The sequence below is a fragment of the Phasianus colchicus genome, chromosome 2 (genome assembly GCF_987193195.1).
Source record: "Phasianus colchicus chromosome 2, bPhaCol1.hap1.1, whole genome shotgun sequence".
Classification (NCBI taxonomy): domain Eukaryota; kingdom Metazoa; phylum Chordata; class Aves; order Galliformes; family Phasianidae; genus Phasianus; species Phasianus colchicus.
In genome coordinates, this window is record NC_143437.1 from 83637170 (window position 1) to 83661511 (window position 24342).

General features: G+C 35.3%; 1 long non-coding RNA gene across 1 annotated transcript; it reads left to right on the forward strand.

Annotated features, from left to right (window-relative positions):
* Positions 1-518: 518 nt before the first annotated feature.
* On the forward strand, positions 519-5434 carry LOC116240612 (uncharacterized). Its single transcript, XR_004169346.2, has 3 exons — positions 519-587; positions 3511-3567; positions 5228-5434. It is a non-coding gene; the product is annotated as an uncharacterized LOC116240612 (long non-coding RNA).
* The last annotated feature ends 18908 nt before the right edge of the window (positions 5435-24342 follow it).

The window sequence follows — 24342 nt, forward strand, 5'->3', positions numbered from 1 at the left end:
CAGGTAAAATGCACAAGCATCTTTTGCTTTGGTGCAACAAAACCAGAACAATCCTAAAAGTAATATGAAAGTTTTCAGTAGTTAAAATTGTTTTTCTTTTGCTTGAAAAAAAAAAAATAAAATAAAATAAAAATAAAAAAAATCTAACTATATTCATTTGCATTCTACTAGAAAAAGAATATTTTAAGTAAAATTTGTAGTCTTGTTCTTTTTCTGGCCTGAACTGCATTCCTCATAACCACAGTAAAATCTCAACATGTCTACTTTCTACAGAGCACAGAGCAACTGATCTCTCTTCTGGTAACTTGCTACTTATTTTCCTGCTGAGAAGAAGCTTTGATATTCCTGCTCAGATTTGAGTTTCGTTTTATATAATCAAATCTGGTAAACAGAAAAATTACTATGGTAGAAGAAGTTGAGCTTCTACTGTGCTTTTTGGTGAGGTACTTGATGTGAATGCATTCCTCCCTGAAGCAGGGAATTACCTCAACTGGTAGATTTGTCAGAGAGCAGCCATTGTCCTCCTCATGGCAGCAGCATTCTGACATCACAGGGGCAGAGCCAGAGCATTGACAAGATCACTCTCGGTTTGTATAAAACCTTCCATTAGAGAGTGCAGCACTCAGGAGGGGAGTGAACAGGAAGGGCAATTTGGCATAGTGTGGCACAGCAAATTGTGTGGGCAGTCAGGCAAACTGGTAGTGATGTGGTGATTTGTACAAGGCAGGTGAGCAGAGAGGGTGAAGAGGGCAGAGTATCTCTGCCCACACAGCAGATGGCTCACCTATTGGCTGCCTCTCAGACAACATGCCTTCTTTACATCTGTCTTTAAAAGACAGATCAGTTATCCTCCTCTACCCCCTGACCTGGAAATCTGGGATGGGGAGCAGAATAAACCCCCTATGACTCCGGTGGATACAGTTAAAGACCTGATACTCCACTTGAACTGCCACAGGTCTGTGGGGCCAGATGGGATCCACCTAAGGGTGCTGAGGGAGTTAGCGGAGATAACAGCTAAGCCACTTTCCATTATCAGTGTTCCTGATCAACAGGAGGATTGGAGGCTTGCCAGTATGACTCCCATCTACAAGAAAGGTCATAAGGAGGATCTGGGGAACTACAAGCCTGTTGGCCAGCTCTTGGTCCCAGGAAAATTTATGGAGCGGATCATCTTGAGGGAGATCATACAGCATATGCAGGACAGTCAGGGAATCAAGACTAGGAAAGGCAGTATTTGCTCGACCAACCTACTGTCCTATGATCAAGTGACCCGTCTGGTAGATGAGGGAAAGGCTGCTGACATAGTCTATCTAGACTTCAGCAAAGCCTTTGACGCTGTCTCAAACAGTATTCTCCTGGAGAAGCTGGCAGCCTATGGCTTGGACAGGTATATTTTTAGCTGGATAAAAACCTAGATGGATGGACAGGTCCAAAAGGTGGTGAATGGAGTTAAATCCAGCTGGTAGACTGGTCGTGAGTGTTCCCCAAGGGAAAGTATGGAGACATGTCCTGTTCAGTATCTTTACCGATGTCCTTGATGAGGGGACTAGGCACACCCTTAATAAGTTTGCAGATGACACTAAGTTGGCAGGAAGTATTGATTTACCTGGGAGTAGAAGGGCCTTTCAGAGGAATCTGAAAAGGCTGGATCACTGGGCTAAGGCCAATGAGATAAAGTTCAACAAGACTAAGTGCTGGGTCCTGCATTTTTGCCACAATCCCAGGCAATGCTACAGGCTTGGAGCAGAATGGCTGAAAGACTGTGTAGAGGAAATGGTCCTGGGGATATTGGTCAGTGCTCAGCTGAACATGAGCCAGTAGTGTGCCCAGGTGGCCAAGAAGGTCAATGGCTTGTATCAGATCCAGTGTTGCCAGCAGGAGCAGGGAAGTGACTGTACTCAGTCCTGGTGAGTCCGCACCCTGAGTACTATGTTCAGTTTCAGGCTCCTCCCTACAAGAAAGACATTGAGGACCTGGAGGATGTTCATAATAGGGCAGTGAAGCTGATGAGGGGTCTGGAGAGCAGGACTTATGAGGAGTGACTGAGGAAACTGGGACTGTTTAGAATGGAGGAGAGTCAGGGGAGACCTTATTGCTCTCTACAACTAATTAAACAGAGGTTGCGGCAAGGTTGGGGTCAGCCTCTTCTACTTGCTAACTAGAGATAGGACTAGAGGGAATGATCTCAAGTTGCACCTGGGGAGATTCAAGTTGGACATTAGGAAATAATTCTTCTTTGAGAGTGGTCAGGTGCTGTAACAGGTTGCCCAGGGAGGTTGTGGATTCACCAGCCCCAAAGATGTTCAAGAAACTTTTATGTTGTACCTGGGACTTGGTTTAGGGGGGGCAATATAGGTGATAGGCAGATGGTTGGACTGGATGATCTTAGAATTCTTTTCCAACCTTGTGATTCTATGAAAAATCATGTCTGATTCTTAAAAGAACTCTCCAATAGTTAGCAAATGTACATATATTATTTTGTTTTTATTTTGGATGTTTTCAGTGTTTTAGGACTCCGTACCTCTCAAGTCTGTGCCACTCTGAAAGCCAGTAATGAGTTGAGCTGGAACAATCTGACTTTCTCTTTGCAGAAATCACAAAAGGTTTTCAGTCTCAAATATAGAATGCATGCTCTGCTTGTGTCGTGATGCCACACAGGAAGATATTTGAAAGCATCTGCAGAGTGTCACTGAGCTGATTTCTGTGCCACCACTGTATGTGCAGTACAAATCTATTAAAGCAGGTAGAGTTAAACTCAATTTATTCTGTGGAAACAGAAAATGTTTCCTAATAATTGTATAAGAATAAAGATATATAATAATTAGGATAAATTAAATAGAGTACATCGTGGCAAATAAATGAAATTTCTTTATTGTAAACAGTAAGGTAATGCAGAAAGAAGATTCTGCCCTTAAATATCCAGTAAGACAGTTTTATATAGTTCTTCATAATGGGCTCAATGATTAAATATATGTAAGATAAATAGTATATCTAGACTTGGAACAAAATTAAGAAATTAATCATTAGTTCTCAGTCTTCACACTGTGGTGCTTCACTGTTTGTAAAAACAAGATGAAACAAAACACAAAACATCCCAATTTGTTAAAGGAGACTGTGTGCTTTCCAATAGGAGAGTTAAATAAATCACTCCAGTCTGCTACCTGCATATTACATCTTTTAAAATTAAAAAAAAATGTATATAATGTATGCTTTGCAAAACATATCAGATTCTGAATAAAATTTGGAGTATAAGTACCAAAGTGAAGTATAAATGCCAAATATTTGACAAGGCATTTTGGGGTTTAAGGCTTTTAGGACTGGCCAGAGTAATGGAAAGTATTAGCAACTGCATCTTTTCACAGCAGAGACTAAATAGAAAGGCTGCTTTGAAAGTAATGCCTCCTATTGCATTATGTTGACCCACAATGTCAAAGGTGGATGCTGGTGGGATGGTAGTAGAGGTTGAACCTTCCCACCAATATTCCATTACATTTTGTTGCTGTGTGACAGATGGCAGCAGAGGTGCAGTCCGGCAAAATTGTGTCTGATATGGATGTACATATGCAGGTAAGGTGTATACTGAACTCCTCCACACAGAAAAAAAAAAAAAATTGCATTTATTGATACTCACTGATGCTTGGTGAACACTTCTGGAGTGAATGTGAGGAGAGTGAAGTGGTGGGCGGCGCATTTTAGCAGTGGTGACAGTGACAGTGTGTCTCATCTGCTTTCACAGATTTTTATGAACGCTGCATACAGGTTCTTGTTCATTGTTGGCAAAAATGCATAGTGTATAGTGTCAACTACATTGAAAAATCATGTGTTGTAGCTGAGAATGCTCTGTCAAATAATGCTGTTGTGTTATTTGTTTCTATTTTAGTTTTTATAAAAAATAGGAGGCATTATTTTTGGAATGACTCATACATTCTGGTTCTGTGTATGCTGTGTACAAAAATAATAGTTCTATTTATGTGCAAAAAAAATGGACGTATCAAAGAAATTGTGAAACAGAAATCTCACAAACGTTTTTTTGATTATTTTCAGAGAAATTTAGGATTTTCAATACTTGAAATGCTACAGAAATAAATTGAGATGTCATATATAAGTAAGGTGTAAAAATTACTTTAGATGGTTCTTTCAATGATTCAAATGAAAGTTCAGATGCACTTAGTTGCACCATAAAAAGCTTTACTTAAGAAAGGATCTAATAAAGCTGGGAAATAATACACTTCATGTTCCAGTTCTCAGACTGTTTAGATATACTGGATGGGATTCAAGCATACATGTATTAGAAGAAAAAGTTCCTGTTTTTACTTCACTTGTTGATGCATTTGTTGTCTCCTATTGTATCCCTTTACGATCTCACTGTGACACTTTGGAAATAATGCAGGATATTCAAGGACTTAGTGCAATTATATTACAACCTAACCAGCATTTATATCTTCATGTCTAAGATCATTCTTACATTGTTAAGGAGGCCAAAACAATCAGTAAAGAAATGATGTCTAATTTGAGTATACACTTATCTAAGGGGTAATAGTGGAGAATTTGAACTACAAAGTGAGATTCAGAGACAAATTTTTGGCTTATTAATTCAAGCAAAGTTTAGTTGAGACCTAAGTTTCTCTATTACAGAAAAAGAATAATTTGATTTAAAAAATGGGAGACTTAAAATCCTAATTTGTTTTAGGTCTGTGTCCTGATCTGGGATAGCCAGATTTATATTCAGATTTCTGAACATTTTTCTAAGTAGCATCATGGAAGAGCATGAGTTTAAAATCAAATGAAAGAAAAAAATTACATATCAACATGGCAGCAAAATTTATGATAGCTAAGAATAGAACACATTGTTTACCTTTTACATAGTACACATTTACAATATTAAAATTCAATATTATATGAGCTATCAAGTAAATGGATGACAAAATTCTTTAAATATTCATAAACAGTATTAGTTTCTAAAAGGAGACATTATCTTGATGGTGGTAAGTGCAGTTTAACATAGCTAGGCATACATAGAAAATAAAGGCTTTGATGAAAAGTGTTGGACAGCAAAAGTGTCAAGCAAAGATTTCAGTGGTACAGTTCCAATGAAAGTAAATGCAAAACTTGAACTGGAAATTCTGAATTTCTAGTAGGTCTGCATTCATACAGACTTTCAGGTCTGGTGAATTTACTTTTTCAGCAAGAGGATTTCTTAATGCCAATGCTTATATGATTCTTACAGTAAGAAACTTGGTCAAGAAAGGATGAGAAAATGGCTTCTTTTGGTGATTCTATACTCCTATGCTTTTACTTCTGCTGCAGCAAGAGGAAGACCCTGAGGCTGCTCTGTACTGCTTTGAAGCCTGTATTGTACATCTGCATGTGTATCTGATGTCTATCCAGGGGGGAAATTAAAAGTTATTGATGTTTCACACTAAATTGCTCTCATATCCCATATACAAGGCTCCTATGTATCTGTTCTGGCCAGTGTAACTGTTATTTTGGGCTTCATAGATAGATTTTCTGGATAGATAAATATTATTTCAAAACTTAAAACATCAGTGTTTAATTATTTTCTAGGCTGTACTGAAATGCTTGCCTTTACACAATGAAATATAGAGGTAAAATTTCAGGTTTTCTTTGTGTTTTTTTTTTATTATTATTATTTTTATTTTTAATGCTGAACATCACATAGAACACAGTACAAACAGAACCTCAGAACCTCTACATTCTGTTAATAAAGGTTATTAAACAGGAATAAAGGGTGTTGTATACATTAGAAAGTGGGAGCCTAAATGTGATCTTGAGAAGAATCAGAAAGAAATTAATAAAGGTAAAGATTATAGTAATTCTGCCTCACTCATAAGCTGGTATAGCTAATGTCGTACAAGTCCCAGGTTCTATGAAATTCTATAGTTAATTATCAAATCCTTCAGTAGTTCCCTCTACTGCATATTTTGATATTTGGCTCCATTTTCAAAGGTGATGTTCCACATTAAGATTTAGGTATGAAAGTATACTGACACTGATGCCTCAATTAAAAGTGATCCTATCTTAATGAAAAAAAACTTTTAAAAACATAAATTCCCTAGAATGTTTTCACAAGATATATGGTATAGTTTTGGTCCTTTTCCCACATTTTAAAAGGTTTGCTTAAAGCTGTTTAACAGTTCTGGCCAGAAAAAGGAATGATCAAGTGCATAATGTTCAAATGTTTTCAATTTTGGTATTATCCTCTTTGTCTTGTTAGATGGAAAAACAAACAAACAAACAAACAAACAAAATAAAATAACGAACCAAAACAAAACCAGGGAGTTTTGGCAGATGCACTGATCATGTTGACTCTAGGTAAACAGGATGCATATGAAGAGAAAATCTCCGTATTCTTTGATTATCTGTAACAATGCGATGGTTATTAAGTCTTTTTCTCCTATTATCTTTGAGGTTTATAGGTCTAGAAAGGTCTAGAAAGGATCAGAATAGCTGTTAAAGGACCGTATGTGAATTGCAAAGCCTCTTCAGGAGCCCATAGGGGTCTCTGTGGGACAATCTGTATGGCTGAGATTTCTATGGCACAGCAGGCATAAAACAGAGCCCCTGCCTTTGAAATGGACAGAGCTATTGACGTGAAATGAGAGAGAAGGAAATAATACTAGAAAAAACAGTGGGAAATAAAGTGAGTAGAGGCAAAATTAACTCTAGCTGCATACTCTACTGTCTTTGCAAAGATTTTTATTTATTACTCTATATTATTTTCACTTCAATTCCTTTTGCTATTTGGAAAGCTGGAGTACATAAACATTGAAAAAAACATCTTGAATTTCAAGAGAACAAACAATGCATATTATTCACATTTTTAAGATATTCTCAGGAACAAAACCTCTATTCTACGTCTATACCATGATAGGTTTAACACAGTGAAAATAAGATTAAGTTCGCACACAGGAAATTTTCTTCAAATTAAATTAAATTTAACTCCTTGCTGCAACAGAAAAACATCATGGGTTTGTCATAATCTCACTGTCCAGCAGTTTCTGCAAAGTGCTGTTCTGTTCTACATCAGTGAGATTTCAATCTGAGACTGAGTTCTCACTCTACAGTACTGAACTAAGACTAAGGGCTTCAGTGACAGCTCTTCAGTCATGACTACAGTCTATTTTAAATCTAATTTCTCATGGATTTCACAGGAGAATTTTTAAGCATGTAATGCAAAAAGAACCCAAGTAATACTGTGGACAATGGCAGTGTAAGCTTATTCCTGAAATTCTCCATAGAGAAGCCACCATAACTGCCTCTGGGTGTTCTTGTTTCTGTTTCACTGCTTTGCCATCTGGGGAAACATAAGAGAACCAATACATCAGATTCTGGAGGTTATGGTTTAGAGGTTATTCCTTGTAACAGATAAATTGTTTTCCTCCTTCTCCTCATAAATGTAAATTGGAAAAAAAATATTATAACTAGAGACAATTGAATTTACTAAACACTGCATCTTTGCTTAGATGCAGTTAAAAAAGTTGTAACATCCTTGACAGTGTCCAGTCACAGCATGAAGGACAAATTTTTCATGGACTTTACATTAGTGTGATGTATGGCTCTCTCCCCCCTCCTTCTTCTCCTTCCTCCCCAAATACATTACGTTCATCCAGGTAAATGTAAATATAAGAACAAGCAGGAACATTACTTGATAATCTAATTCTCCTTTACTGTGCCCTTGAAATTTCTCTTGAAGCATTATGAGTAACTTGATTTATAAAGTATCAGAGTACTGAGAGATCTCAATAGTTCCTCAAATTTAGACACTGATTTTAAATGGTTAGTTTTTTCTTTATTAATGTCTTTCTTTGTATACAAAATGAAATGTGATGGAATGCAGATGTGTTTAGTCTTTAAAATTATAATTCCAATTGAGTTGTTTTTATTAAATAGTTGAAAATTTTGTTGTAAATTTTAAGATTACAGAGCTATTACATTCATGAATAAAATTAAGAATGCATGTACTGGTATATTTTCTGTTGAAACAAAAATGGTTTTAACTTCCTGACTCTTGGTGAATATGCTACCAAACTGGCCTCTGTAGAAATGACTCAAAAAAAGTGTCTCAGCATGACTTTTTTTTTTTTTTTTTTTTTTTTTTTTGTCTCATTGAGCACTTAATGTTGAATATTTCATACTTGTATCATTTAAATTACACCTTATGATCTTTATTACAGAGGCAAAATCTCTTCGAGTTTTAGAGGTGTGATTGCCAAGCAGGTCTGCCCTATGTATTACTGTATTCATGGAAAATATTAAATTAAATCTTTCTAAAAATTCTGACGCCCCCAAGGATGGGAATCCTGGATGTTTGGCTCTGCACACTTAAAAAAGAAACAAATCCACCAAACATGTTAGTCTATTCACTCTTCTCATAGAGGAGGCATTGAAATCTATCCTTCAGCTGATGCTCACAGGTATGAATCCCTGATCTTTTTTGCCTGTTCCCTATTTCACCCAGTGCTACCTGTATATATTATTAGCTGATAGTGTAACTTAATAAGAGTAGATAAAAACCTTTTTAACATACCTGCTGTGCTGGTGATTCATTAATTCTATCAAGGTACAGGATTTGGTGTCTCAGGTGCATCGACTGGAAGTTGTCAGGCTTTCTTTTACTTACACAAGTGCTAATCTAGTATGAAAATAGAATTTCACCACTATTACTTTTGGAGAGTGATGTTTAACTTTAGACACCAAGTAAACTGTAAGACTAACAACAGAAAAGCTTTAAACTTTGCTTGATCTGGAGAAGTGTGGGACTTGATTTACATGCCTGGGTTGCAGCCTGTATCTTATTGGCTTGATATCTATATATTAGATAGGTGGCATGCTGTAACTTCTGATTTTTATGATACATAATAGAGCACGTGAACTTATAATAGATATGAGGGAAGGAGAGGAAAGCTGCAAAACTTGGCAGGTATACCCACCCAATACATATCAGACAGCTGAATTATCGAACAAATTGCTATTAGAAGAATTTGAGAAAAGTTATTTTTAGTCCTTTTATTTTCCTGTTAAATTTGCACTTTACTGCCTTCACACAATCATTATTTCCTTTTCTTTTTGTCTATTTCTCTATTAATGTAGTTACTATTAACAAATAAAAAAATATTTTAAGCATGCTAAACTTCTTCTTGCATGAAAAATGTTCTGTATAAATTGTATATGCACTCATAATTGATATTTGGTAATCACCTCAGGCATGATCATTGCACTTAGGCTAGGTCGTATCTGATATAAACAGAAACTGTTCCACAGAGACTATCTGTCCTTTTTAATGCTGTTGTCCATAATTTTCAGAGGTGTTTTTTGTTTGTTTGTTTGTTTGTTTTTTTAATCACCCAGCAGTATACGTTACATTTTTGGGGCAATGTCCCTAAACTGTAACCGTAAACATATGTGGAAAGTTCTGGTGAAGATAAAAACCCATTAGCAATTTTTTTGAGGAATAGGCAGTTCTAATTAATGCTATTTAAAAGCCAAGGATTCATGATGATAAACATAGGAGCTCTGTTTCCTCTTGTAATAATTGACTCTGATTCAGCCTTAGGCATAACACTAAAGGCTTCCAGAGTTTCAACAAATTATTTAAAATTATTAATTATTTCTTTCTTTCTTTCATGTTTTTTTTTTTTTTTTTTTTTTCTTCAGTTGCATTTATTTTAATGACCCAAGACCAACAATTAATTTAGTCCAAGAAGTTCGGTGGCTTACCCAGGAAACAGTTTATAATGAGAGAAAAAGAAAGAGAAAAAATATGCTTTATGTATCTTCCTGCTATTCTTATCTATACTTGTTCATTGCAGAGAACTAATATAGAGTCCAGTTGAATCTGAGGACTATCCATCACCTAAATCATCTGAAGAAGATACAGTTGATAGTTTTGGCTCAATTTTCAGTGTATTCTCCAGTTTTGTCAAAATGGAATTTCAAACTTTTTTTAAATTTAAGATTTTTTTTGAACAATTTTTGAATGAATATTATCTAGAAGAATCACCTTTGAGAGCAGCAAAAACAGCTTAGTTGTATGTGATATGCTTAAGATTGTAGGAAGTCTTTATACTATGATTAGTAAAAGTATTTTGTTCTCACTGCATAAATGCATATCTTCCTAATTCCACTCTTCGAAATGTCATGTTGTTGATGTGTATGGTATCCCTGCAAACTAAATTCACTTCAGTAAAGTCTTCACCTATTAGATACAGTAGTTCAGCTTCTATTTCAGAAAGGTTGTTTTGAATATGTGTACCCAGCCTTGGTCAATTTTTTTTTCACTTAGTAGAGAAGTAAAATTATAGTAGAGAAATAAAATTATAAAAGTAGTAATTGCTAAGGTTCTGGTGAGTAGAAGTACTCTTCTAGTTAACCATAGCAAGATATGATTTATTTTAAATATAGTTTACCATCCAGTAGGTATAGTTATATTAGGCCCATTAAAAAGATCTGAAACCATCTCCATTTCTCTGTGGTGCTTGAATAACGCTCTCTAACCATCTGTTTTGAAGGGAGAGATAATATTAAAATATATGTATTGTATAGCTTAAGTTATTGACAAATTGCAGGATCAAATTTCTATTGGCCTTAGTCATAGTTTCTAGGTACTACCTAGTACAAACATTTAATTCAGTGACAAGATTGACATGCTAGCTTCTGCTATAGGTTATGACTCTAGGTGAAATTTTTCTTGCAAAAATATATCTGACCTGCAGGGTCACTGAGAATATCCTGATTTTGAAGATAGATCAGTTTACACCATATAAGAATTTCTCACCCATTTGGCTATTAAAGCTTTATTTTCTATTGCATCATCAATAAGACCAGTATTGACTATGTGGCTTAAGTAAACTATGAAACTATGATGCCTAAAAAAGAAACAAACGTTGAAGACCAGCAAACTATATGTGCAAGAGAGATAGATAGATCAAAAGGACTCAGAAACAGTTTCCATATCAATAACCTAGTCTTCAGATTTTAATAGCTTCAGTGATCTAGAGAAATAGACTGTATATCCAGCAAAATACAAGTTCATAGGTCAGTGGATGGAGTTTCAGGTTTACATTATAAATAAATGGCATTGAATTAAATTGCTTTAGCCCCTTACTTCACAACACTATCTGACAGTTGTAAAATATTACTACATTACCTTGCCCTTTGTACCAACAACAGCAGCACATATTCCTGACAATTAATTTGCCACAGGGAAGACTAGGATCCTTCTGAACTGCAGTATATATGAAAAGAGGTGATGTGACCATGTATTTCCCCAATTTATTTCCAATTGAAGAAATCCTAGCTTTTTCAGTAAAAGGGCTGAAGTACAGCTGTCTGAGAAATCACCTTCTACAATCATTTTTTGTTCCTTTGAGCTAATTTTTCTTCTTTGTGTGATAAGATAGATTGTGATTTACAATATGCACCTTGTACAGAGCACAGTATATTGCCCTTTTTTAGAATAAAAGATGAAAAATTGCATCAAAATCTTGAATTTTGATGTAAGTATAGTCTTAAATCTTGTCAAAAGAATAAGCGGTCTCTAATTTAGTAAATATTTTACAGAAGCTTATGACAGAAGATCAAGCTTTTCTGCTCACTTGACAGCTCTGCATATATCATAAAACTTTAGAAGAAGTACTACTTATTAAAAATGTTCCACTTTTTTTCACATTTGACAACTCTTGCAAGGTCCTTCTCTCTTCTAGTAAACATAACATTAAAGGAGCAGCCTGAATAGATTACACAATGGATAGGCAATCATATTACTTTATGGTGGCATTCACTGTTGTGTACTTTCACCATTAGAAGGTGTCAATCAATAAAACTATAGGGGATGAACTTTAAGAACTCACAGGCACTTGATGATCACAGATCTTAAAACATCCGTGGTTCTTTAAGCATCCCTGGTAATGACATGTAATTCATACAGTATTTGACTTGTTTGATTAACTTAGTTATCAATTAAAAAAAAAAAAAAAAAAAAAAAAAAAAAAAAAGCATGCATTTCTTGGATCCCTTAAAATGTCAAAATAAAATAAAATAAAATAAAAATCAATAATCCAAAATATCTTCTGCATTCCAAAAGTCTCTATGATGTTTGAGGCAAGGTACTTTCAAAATCAATACATAGAGATATCTTCCTCTTTGAGGTGTTGATTTGATCTCCTGGAATATATTTTATGTGACATAAGAGTATCTATCAAAATGCCCGCAGCTGAGATTGGGGCAGTTTGGTTGCTACTCAACCTTGTACGTGAACTATAATGAGATTTAGGAAAGTGTTTGTTGACCATTCCACCAAATTAGAGTCATTTCATATGTAAACTAAATTAAGGAGCTTAGGTAACTTTGAAGTTCAAAATTTAAGTAGATAATGGCACTTGTAACTATGGACTTTGACGATTTCCACATCCACATCATAGTTTGGACTGAGGGCTATGAATTGAGTATATTCTCTGGGAAAATGTCTTTATTACATGCCTTGCACCATCTTTCTTTGCCAGTACATCTTGTTCTGGTCATTGTTGAGAATATTCTGAGTTAGGCACAACCTTCTTAGGATTTTATGAAATGTTTTTACTTAAATTACCATGAATCCTCTTTAAGGTATATACTAACACTCTTTGTGTCTGGACTACTAAATATGCTCATTGCTACTACTCAAAGATAATACAGTTTGCCTAGGTTGTGACATAGTGGAATATAAAACTGAAAGCATTTTTTGCCCTGTTTTTATACTTTTCCCTGGCAGTTTTTTCATCCACCAGAATCTCTGCTACTGTTGGACAGTCCTATTCTAAAAATATTTCATAACAAACTAGCATGTGATATAAGCGAAGGTATTTAAAATAAGCTCTCTATCTAAAGTGCAGTTTTATGTAACTGTTTTATCTTTGACAAAGGTCTCTGACAGCTTACTTGTGTCACTCAGTGAGCAGCCCATATCCTTTTTTGATCAGCACTGCTGTCATGGTTGTGTTAACTAAACAAAAGACTATGACTCTAAATTTCCAACATTTTTATAAGGAAGATTTGGTAGATATTTTCTCTGCATATTTTTGGCTCAGTTATTTAATGCTTTTGTATGTATGGCTTAATGCATAGTAATTTAACTACCAGAAAACAAGGAAGCAAGCATGCCCTTACTACAGTCATAGGTAATAAGATAATACTGACATAACTGTGCAGACCTGAACCTACATATCTTGGGGACCTTTATCAGTCTTCTTGTGGCATTAAGGAAGTGGGCATGAATTGGTTTATTTATTTTTCAGTCAGGTTTTGCAGTCTATGCTGATCTGTGTTCTTAGGGCTGTAGTCACCCTTATAATCTGTGCTAGGCAATCTACTAGCTGAGCTGTTTCTACAGACTACTGCAGTGCTACAGACCAGTTCCATTTTCTAGCATTTGTTGTTTAAGAAATATTTTAATTCTTTTTGCTCCAATTAACTTGTTCTTCTGTTTTATGACATTCTCTTTGTTGCTGCTATAAATTTTAGAGCAAACTCTTCAGAAACATGATCAAAACTATTTGCTTCATAATGAGATTTTCTTTGATGAGCTGTACTGATCACCAATTCCCTTGTTTAGAAACAGAACTGCACCCTGAGAATCACTTCTCTCTTTCCTTCTACTCTTCAGGAGTAATCATCTCTATCAGCTTATTTACTTACTCACTCAGAAAACTCACCCCTTGCTGCTAAGAACTGTTAATAGAATTGCACTAAAGAATGTGAAATATAAAATCTCAAATAACAAAAATGGACTGTAATTACTGTAATGTGTACAAACACAAAACAAAAACTCAGAGGGAGATTTTTAAAGCTGCGTGCCTCAAAACCAAAATCAAACACAAATTCAAGGAAAAACCAATTGTGAATGAAACACTCTCTATGTCTTTTTACTTGTATCATTAGACACATTACAAAATTCCTTAACATTTCAATCTGCTGTACTCACATATTGCTCGAAGCAGGGAAGATGCCATCATGTCTTTTACGAGTACTGTTTTACTGTTTTGGTTTATCTCAAAATTACAACAGAGTTGAACAGAGTTGTATGGTGTATAAAAATACATGCATGGTGGAGTGTAACCTGGTATTTAGTCCCAGTTCTGTACTTACTATGTGACTGTGTATAATGCAAGTCATTTATTTATGTTACAGTCACCTAGTCTATAAAGTTATACATGTGTTTTGAGAATTAATTAGGCAATATTCTGAAGTACTTTTTGAGCATGAGGAGTGCTCAGCAACTACTGAAACTCAGATGCACACAAGTGTTTAAGCACTTAACACTTGTCAAAACGGGGAGAATTAAGTGCCTAAATAATTTTTTTATTGCTTTAACTGTGTGACTGTTGTTTTTAACTTTTCTTTTTCCTTTAATAAAGTGCTTGTTGCTTGCAGAATGCATGGGGGAACATGTTCAGAAAAAAAAAAAAAAATCGCATGGCACAATTATTTTTCAAATATTGCAGTTATAATTAACATATTTTCTGTTTTATACAATGCATTTTATCTCTTAAGGCCTCATGTAGATTTCCATTAATGTAAGTGGAAATTATTGAGAGGAAAATGGAAGCCTTTTTTTCCTTAGCTTAGTCATTCTTTTGATGTACACATATAATTTCTATTGTTACCATACGGACTACTGTGTGTGCAGGGTTTTTTTTTTTGCTTGTTTGTTTGTTTTGTTTTGTTTTTGTTTTGTTTGATATAAGCTTCATATGTTTTTAGTCTATAGAAAATAGTTACTTCTGACAAAATAGCAATGTTCATCTTTGAGTGCTATGAATAGAAGAAATTGCATCTTAACTGTGCAGAAGGTGAGTATGAGATGGGGTCAGGCATGAGAAAAATGACTTGATGAACTTGTAACCACAGGGTTCTCTTCTTCAGACTTCTGCTGAACAGTCAATCCACTGATTTTTGTCACCCCACTGCCATGTAACTGTGCAGACCTTTATCCAGTCACATGTATGAACTACTGCTACATAAAACAAATGCATATATAATATATAGATCACTGGTATGGATCACACATATGGATCATGCTTTGATCCAGGCTCCCTACAGTCTTTTACCAATAAAGATAAAAACAGCATGCTGACATCATTAGTGAAGTATTCAATACCTCAGACAGATAGAGAAAGAAGTCAATTAAGTTGTGCCAGGCTGTACCAGCTTGTGCTGGGCCCACATATTTTTGTTTTAGATCTTTATTTTTCTCTTCCCTTTTAACAGTGCCTGTGTTTTGTTGAAAAAGTCTGACACAATATGTCATTTTATAATTTAGGAATATCTTGGATGAAGCAAGACAATGGAGTCCTCTGTAATTGAAATTCCTCCTTCCTTACCCCCAAATAAATTGGAAAGACAAAATAGTGGAACATTACAGTGACAACTTTGGAATTGAAAAAAACTATGAATTATTTCTGATGATTAAATTGATCCTGATTCCTGGGCATGAGAGCAATATATTATTTAGTCTAGTTATTTATTATTTAGTGATATTTCTATAGAATCCTAAGGGAATATGTACCAACAAGTAAGTTAGACTACCTTCAAACTTTAATCTGAAAGAAAACTAAGTCATATTTTATCACATTGACTTTTTTTTTTTTTCAAATTTCAGAAATATTATGCATACAAAAAATTGATTCTTATAGGATGCAATAAAATTCTTGTATGAAAAATATTGGGCTGCTGGGACCGCTTAGTTTCTTTGCTGGTGCTTTAACGTCATAACAATATGCCTCTAGTATTAGTCATTTTAGTTACTTGTAATGAAGGGACAAACAAGAATCTTTACTTGCTGCCAAAAATCTGATGACTTCAAAAAACTTTAAAGGATACTACATCTTAAGTCTCCTAGGATAAGATAAAATGCTGCACGAAACGATATCAGTATCTCTATTCCATAGTTTATTCCTATCAATAGCGGTCAAGGCTTGGGGTTCTTGTTAGATCCAAAGATCTGAGAAATGGCCATTGCCAAAACTGCTGCTTTCTGTTCTTGAAGTATTCCAAGTCGTCATTTTTCTTCTAGATAAGAATTTTGCCATTCTTATTTTTACCTTATTTATCTCCATGTTAGATAGCTACAATATAACTACATCCTCAGAATGTTCCTGTAAGTTGATTTCCAGATACATCTTAAGCTGCTACTTTTAACTAGGAATTCTGAAATATGCTTGTCTTAGATATATGCTTTTTTTCTCTCAGGATAATAATGTGTAATCTAATCTAATCTACTAAACATAGTAAGTGGGATCTAACTGCACCAGAGTACTACACTGTACCTATGTCCAAACCTTCTATTGGGAAAGGATTCAAAGAGTCTTGGGCAGAAGAAACATGATAGGCATGGCCAACTGTGGCCAGATATTTGATCTAGATTTCAGAGTGAGGACCCTACAACACGCAATGAAGTATCTCTGTTCTTTGTATTGGATGGAGCTATTTTTCAGCAGTTGCAGTAATCTGACATCACGAAAAATAAGTCTTTAAATTAAAAAAGAAAGAAGGAAAGAAATTTAAAATACTACAACATAATAGAAGGTTAAAAGGAATAGAGTTTTGGTTGTAAAAACAACCTGAAATATCCTTCTAGCTTCACTTTGTTAGAGAGCAGACTTATTTACCCGTAGACCGTGATGCTGTATTTGAATGGGTGACTGCTTGTGACATTTTAAGTCTGTTTTAAATGCTCCTTAATATGCCTGAACTTGTTAGAAAAACCTTAACTCCTACAATTGCCTGTGGCTCTAGAGCTTTTCTGTTGACTTCCACGAAAATCCTAGGCTACAGTACTGTTAATAGACATGGTTAATAAAGCAAAATAAAGAATATGCTAAAGGTAACAAATGTTTACTGCTCATGTAGCTGTCATGACATTCCATGGCAACTTACATTATATAATTCTTAAGGCATATTTTAAAGGCAGAAGAGATCTTCTATTATTTTGTCTAGTCCATATATAATATATATACAATGTGATCTAAGAAATTGCTGCTTATTCCAAAAAACAAAGCAAAATACTTTTTAGTAAACTCTGCAAAATAAACTAATTAAAATTACATATTCCTTCCAAGCTAGCAGTCCTGAATTATTCCAGAAACACTCATACTTGGGGATAAAAATCACTTAGTTCTTTTAAAACAGGGCTAAGGATTATAAAAAATGAAGCCCTAATGGGTACACGTTTAATGCTTTTAGTTGTTGTGTTTATGTTTTTAATAGAAACTGATCCCAGTATTTAACTGCCATTTATGGTAGTCTAGATCTGTTCCAACGTGCTATTAGGAGGAGAATGCTTTTTTTTTTTTTTTTTTTTTTTCCCCCAAACAATTTTCCAAAGATAGTTTTTGCTTTTTTATCTTTTTTTTTTTTTTTTTTTTTTTTTTTTTTTAATTGTTGAGTGGAAATGAATCACTTAGAAAGCTCTAGCTTAAGACAGCATGAAAACACCTGGGAAATTCATGGATACGACAGAAGCTTCTTGATCTGTTTAATACAGTCAATAAGGCTGATACTCTCAAGGGGGGACTTAAGGTCCTTGTTTTCAGCTTTGTGCCTGTGATGCCTTTTGGACTAGCAGCATGTGTTTCAGAAGCTCCTTAAATCATGGGGGACTTGGCATCATGAAAAAGGATACTTCATAGAAGATTAGCAGAAGCTCATTTGATTCCAGCCCGTAAAGCTGGTAATATCTGAGGGTTCCTGATATTACACATATTTTTAATCAGGACTGAAGAAAAAACTGCTTGCACGGCTCTTTTACTATATCTGTTTTGTATGTGCTTTTTTTTGTTTGTTTGTTTGAATCCAAAAGCAGATTAATTCAAAAATATGCATGAGACTCGCACTGAGTAACAAACCTTTGATTTTGTGTTGTTTTTTGTTTGTTTGTTTGTTTTTTAAAGAAAAATTATGCACTGATGAGAAGTGTTTCTTCTTAAAAGCTGTGGGAGATTCTAATTCTGAAAAATATATTTTAATTCAGAACCATCCCCTTTTCTTTGCACATTTCAATTTGATGCATTATTATGCTGTGTGCATTTCTAATTCAATGTTGGTAAAACTCTAAGAGTTAACATTGTGATTTAAAAATGGATATGCATTTTAGTTTGAGAACGTAAGAATCAAAAAGACATCTAATTTAGGCAAGAGGGCAGAGTAGGAGTCGGGGAAAATTATTTGCAGAATCAAGTGTTATTAATTGAATGTATGTGTGTTTGTTTTCTCATTGAACAGGTGTGACAACATAGTAACCATTTAAAGTTATATGACAAGCTCAGAAGTTTCCTTAAGGAGCTGGTAAGGAGTGTCAGGCTCAAAGCTGTACAGCTGGTGAACAAAATGGGGCCATAAGGCGTGGTTATAGTCTGTGAAAGAGTTTTCTCTCTATTAAAGGTGTATTCAAATTTGCTCCTCTGACAAAATCCAGTCCGTATTCTATCACAAAATATATCTAGAATGACTCAAATGTGCCTATGTGCATTAATAAAAATAAATTCAAGAACCAACAAGAACATCTGTTCATTTTTTTTTTGTCATTTGTGCTTAGTAACCCACAATATCTGTAAACAGAAATGTCAGCCTTATTCCTTGTTAAAATCTTTGCAAAATTGTAAATTAAGCAAAGTTCAATAGACGGCCTTTTTATCAAAAAAGGAAATGTTTGCTGTATTATCTACAACTACCTTAATCTGTGCAAGCAGTCTCTCTATAAACTGCTTTCTCTCTTTCCAATGAAATAGGTAAACACTTAAAACTTTAACGTAGCCTGAGAGCTGATTTATATTTGTACCAGTGTCTGGGAAGAACAGTGATCTTGTACAGAAATTAGAATTATGAAACTAAAAGATGTATGTCATTGTTCAGTAGTCTTTTATGTCTTTCGTTTTGTAACACTGTTTGAGGACATGAAATCTGCATTTGAGAAGACAGTGTGACAAAGTAACTTAGCTTTTCTTTAGAAACAAAACCCAGGAGGTTATTCTCTAAAATTATTCTTGAACTAAGAGCATTAAGTACAACCTAAAAGAATTATCAAAGCAAGGTAAAGAGGAGAGATCTTTTGTTTCTAGTCATCCATGTAGTATTTGTTCCCTCTTTCTTCTGTTGGGTAATTTATGTTTATCCAGGTGTTGAGAGAACACAATACTTAAGTTCAGATTACTAGTAAGAAAAAGCATTCACACTAGATTATGTAGAAACAGATATGAGGGAAACATTTTTCTTCAGACACTGTAATTGGTAAAATCTTTACAGTTAGGAATCTACCTGATCTTTGTGAAAGATCCTGATTGCTTGTGCAAGCTGAACTTGTAGCAGTTTCTGTTATCATACTGTAGTTATCTAGGAAGAAGGAAGGGCTGATTACAGAGAGGGGAGTCTGTAGCACCATCTTTCGCTATTTCTTCAGATGTTTTACATGGAAACAGTGGAACTCTGTTGCATATGCTTGTGTTGAGATGCACAGTCCTAAACTTTACTGCTGAGAATACCTTGAAATATCCTCATATTTCACAGAACTTTTCAGTGGAGTACCTTAATGGAGAATCCTGATTCAAACTGTTTATTATGATGGGGGAGTGTTCTATTGCTTCATATTTCAGGTTAATTTGCACAAGGTTAAATTTATGCACATGTTTTTATCCATAATTAGAAATTACTTCCCCTCATTTTGAGTTTGGATTCCCTCAATGGTTAAAAAATTCTGTGAGCAGAGGAGCCTGCAATGCATTAGCGTAAAACACAAAATGTAAGCCTGGTTGTTGCAGTATTAAACTGCTAAGAGCTTGACATATCAGTAGATATTTTAACAGGAAGCACAGGAAAAGTGTCCTAGATAGCAAATCTGAGTGACCAATTATAAGCAAAGAGCAGACTGAGAGCTTTGTAAATGCAAGTAAATTACACGGATCAGACTTCTAACTCTGTTATCTCCACAGCTGTCATAGTCCTAATATTATTTTAAATTATATTATTTTCTGTAGGATAATTTAAATATAAAACATTAAATCTATTTCACTGGATTACCTGTATGCACTCAGGAATCATAACAGTTTCTAAACCATTGGCTGTTTAGTGTATATTTTTTTCTGTTCCTGCTTAGTTATTGGTATCAGCAGGCAAACAATCTAAGTCCACAAATAATTGCATTATTCAGAACAGTTGATCATTCTAGAAAGGTGTAAAAGGGATTCTGCTGGCTCACAGATGCTGGCTTCTCCATTAACCTCTCTTTGAGCTAAGATAGCTCTCTCGATGATATTTCAGATGTATAGAACAGCCATGAACCAGAAATGTCTGACTTCTGATTCTTTATTTTATGTAATATACAATTTCATAAATATTTTGGAATAATTAATACATCTAAATATTTTTTATTTTTAAAATAATTATGGCTGGAAAAGTGACTGCAAGTGTCAAATTAAATATTTTTTATGATTTATATTTCATATCTAGTCTGCATACTAATCTAGCTTTCTGTTTTATGAAAGTAGTGCTGTTGACTTAGAATTCCTGATGAGCTTCAATTCATTATTTTATTGAATTACATGTGTAAATATGTGTCTGCTTTAAACTCTAGAAAGTTAAATTTCAAGAATTTTGTTCTCCAAGATAATTAAAACAAAACAGTTGTTCAACGTGACTCCAGTGATCAGGCAGCTTCATATCACTGCAAGTTTATTGTTAGCGGGAGAAACTGTTCGAACTGTGGATTTCTTTCTATCACTGTCTTTGTGAAAAAACAGCATAGCACCAGAAACTTTTTTTCCTTGAACACAGCATAAACAAAGAGCAAACAGTTTCCTACATAATGATTTTCTTCTTACTTTTCCAGCAGATATATCAAGGAACTCTGTCACTCTTTCTGTTTTTCAGAACCATACTCACAATTGATTCTCTTCAGTTTCTATTTTTGTTTTTTGTTGTTGTTGTTTGTTTGTTTTTGTATTTTTTAATACCACTGTTACATTCAGCCATGATGTATGACATATTTACAACAAGTTTGTGGAAAAATATATCTTGCTCCAGTATTATTTGACCTCATGCAATGTAAAGTGACATCCTTAAAATTGACAGAGAATTGTCTATAGTTTCCAGATAGCTTACGTATTCCACAAGTTATCACACTTACTTATTTCCAGCAAAATGAACAAAAAGTTGTAATACTTTCAATTACCTGCAATTAGAACTAACTAGTTAATGCCAAAAATTCCAGTGGTATGTCAGTACACAGTTATACATTATAACAGGTTCATCCATTGTTGTGTTTGAAATGATATAGTTACCAATAACTTAGGAGGGAGAAAGAGAAATATTTGACTTAGTTATTACAGAATCTTTTCTGTCAGTTTTTCTATCAGCATTAGTGTACTGAAAAACAGTATTAATGTTTTCCTACTCCTAATTTCTTTTAAAACAATAAGTTTTTAATAAGCTTCTAGAAATTATCATTTCCTGAGAGGTCTATATGTGACAGATCTCATTTGTTGTAGTCAGAACAGAAAATATATTAGCTTTCAGATCATCTGAGCTCAAATTCAGAAGTCGATGCTTCATCCGCCTCATACTTTATTAGTCTGCTTTCATAATTAACTCTTGCTATCAGTAATTAATCCAGCTGTAACATGGGCACAAATTATTCCACTCAGTAGGGTGCCAAATAATTTTAGCAGCTTACTTAAGAAAGGATTTTGTTTTTCTTCTTAAATCAGGAATCAGGTTACTCACCTATTCTGTAGTTTTTTATTTTTGCTTTTTACAAAATTACTTTTCTTTTTTTTTTTCTTAAAAAAAAAAAATAAAAAAAATTAAGCACTTTTTTACAGTCTGAAAGACTTATTTCTTAGCCGAGATCTAATAAAATAGTTCATACTCCAAAGTGGGTGAACAATGTTATTTATTTGTGTTCTATACATCAATAGGAGAGGTGATATGTACTGGATCCAGTGGTTTGGATATTGTCCTCCAGGATACTGTCTTTGAACCTTTAGTCCAGCTAAGTATTTTCACATCCTTTTTGAACTGTAGGTGTTCTGGGTAGTGCAGCGTTCTTATACTTCAGTGCCCCAAGAAAATCCTTAACTACTTTGACTCCAAATATCTTCTTGGTTAATACACAACTCATAACAGGTGAAGAATTCATCCACTAAATTTCTGCTATTGATGTTACTGTTATTCAGTAAATAAACTTCAGGACATTTTGCAAAACAATGATTTTCACTGCAACAAATGTTAATTGCCATTTTCTCAGGACATATTTTGAAACATAGACTGTAGTGCTGCATATTTCTTCAAGTCATATTGTCTTTACACTTATGTGTATTGATGTTATCTCACTATACAGAAATTTTCTCTGTACTTCTCTATGATTTGAAATGGTTGATTGTTTGAAGACATGTTCTTACTTGAGAATCTCCTTGCAGTAGACAATGGTACTTAACAAAGTCCAGTTTTAACATCTACTACATGGTGATTTTTGCATTTTATTTTCATAATGCTATTTTTGTGATTCTGAGATGCCACAGGACATAGGTCTTAAAATTAAACTTTATTATAAATAAAAACATTAATAATTGGGAAGATTTTATTATTCAAGACCATTACTGCAAAGCCATGCCTACTGACTGATACACTGGATGAACCAGGATGAATTACAAATAAGAGAAGAACAACAAAAATAGCTTATTTAAACATTAACTGATTCCCTTGAGCCCATACTCTTCAGCTTAGTGCATTGTCTACAACCAGCAAAGAAATGCCGTACAATTCCAAGTTTGCTAGATCACTACAGAACTGTAACTTTAAAGGCGTGGGCTTTTGTTGTTGTTGTTTTTAAATTTATTTGCATGTTGGTCTTAAATATTCTTGAAAGAATAAAGTTACTTAAGATATTGATAAAAGTTTTCTCATTTAAAGTTGGGCTGCAAACACAATCTCTATCTAAAATTTTTGAAAAGTCACGGAAGAAAACCCTTTCAAAAATAATTAAAGAGAACTCATGGACATCATATGTGGAGAACCCTATGCCACAGACTGTGGAAAGACAGAAAACATACATAGGGTAGTATACCTCTATCTCTGCTATACTTCTCACAGAATCGCAGAATCACAGAATGGCCAGGGTTGGAAGGGATCTCAAGGATCATGAATCTCCAACCCCCCTGCCACACGCAGGGCCACCAACCTCCGCATTTAATACTAGACCGGGTTGCCCAGGGCCCCATTCAGTCTGGACTTGAGCACCTCCAGGGATGGGGCATCCACAACCTCTCTGGGCAGCCTGTTCCAGTACCTCACCACTCTCTCTGTAAAGAATTTCCCCCTGACATCCAACCTAAATCTCCCTTCCCTCAACTTCAAACTATTTCCCCTTGTCCTGCTGTCACTCACCCTTTCAAAGAGTTGATTCCCCTCCCCTCTATAGGCTCCCTTTAGGTACTGAAAGGCTGCAATGAGGTCACCCCACGGCCTTCTTTTCTCCAGGCTGAACAAGTCCAGCTCCCTTAGCCTGTCTTTGTAGGAGAGGTGCTCCAGTCCCCTGATCATGTTTGTGGCTCTCCTCTGGACCCTCTCCAACAACTCCCAGTCTTTTTTGTACTGGAGGCTCCAGACCTGGACACAGGACTCCAGATGGGGCCTCACATCAGCAGAGTAGAGGGGGACAATCACCTCCCTGTCCCTGCTGGCCACCCCTCTTCTGATGGAGCCCAGGATTCCATTTGCTTTTCAAGCTGCAGGAGCACCCTGCTGGTTCACGTTAAGCCTTTCATCTATCAAGATCCCCAGGTCCTTCTCCACAGGGCTGCTCTCAAGGACTGCTTCTTCCAGTCTGTAGGGATGCCTGGGATTCCTCTGGCCCAAGTGCAAAATCTTGCACTTTGCTTAATTAACCTCATTAGGTTCACCCGACCCCACCTTTCAAGCCTGTTGAGGACCCACTGAATGGCATCCCTTCCTTCAACTGTGTCGACCGCACCACTCAGCTTGGTGTCGTCAGCAAACTTGCTGAGGGTGCACTCGATTCTGTCATTGATGTCATTTTTAAAGATGTTACAGAGCACCAGTCCCAAGACAGACCCCTGGGGGACACCGCTCATTACCGGCCTCCGCCTGGACATAGAGCCATTGATTACCACCCTCTGTCTGTGGCCTTTCAACCAGTTTCTTATCCATCAAGTGGTCCACCCATCAAATCCACATCCCTCCAATTTGGAGGTAAGGATGTGGTGGGGGACCATGTCAAAGGACTTGCTCAAGTCCAGGTAAATGACATTGGTCACCTTTCCCTTGTCCACCAATGCC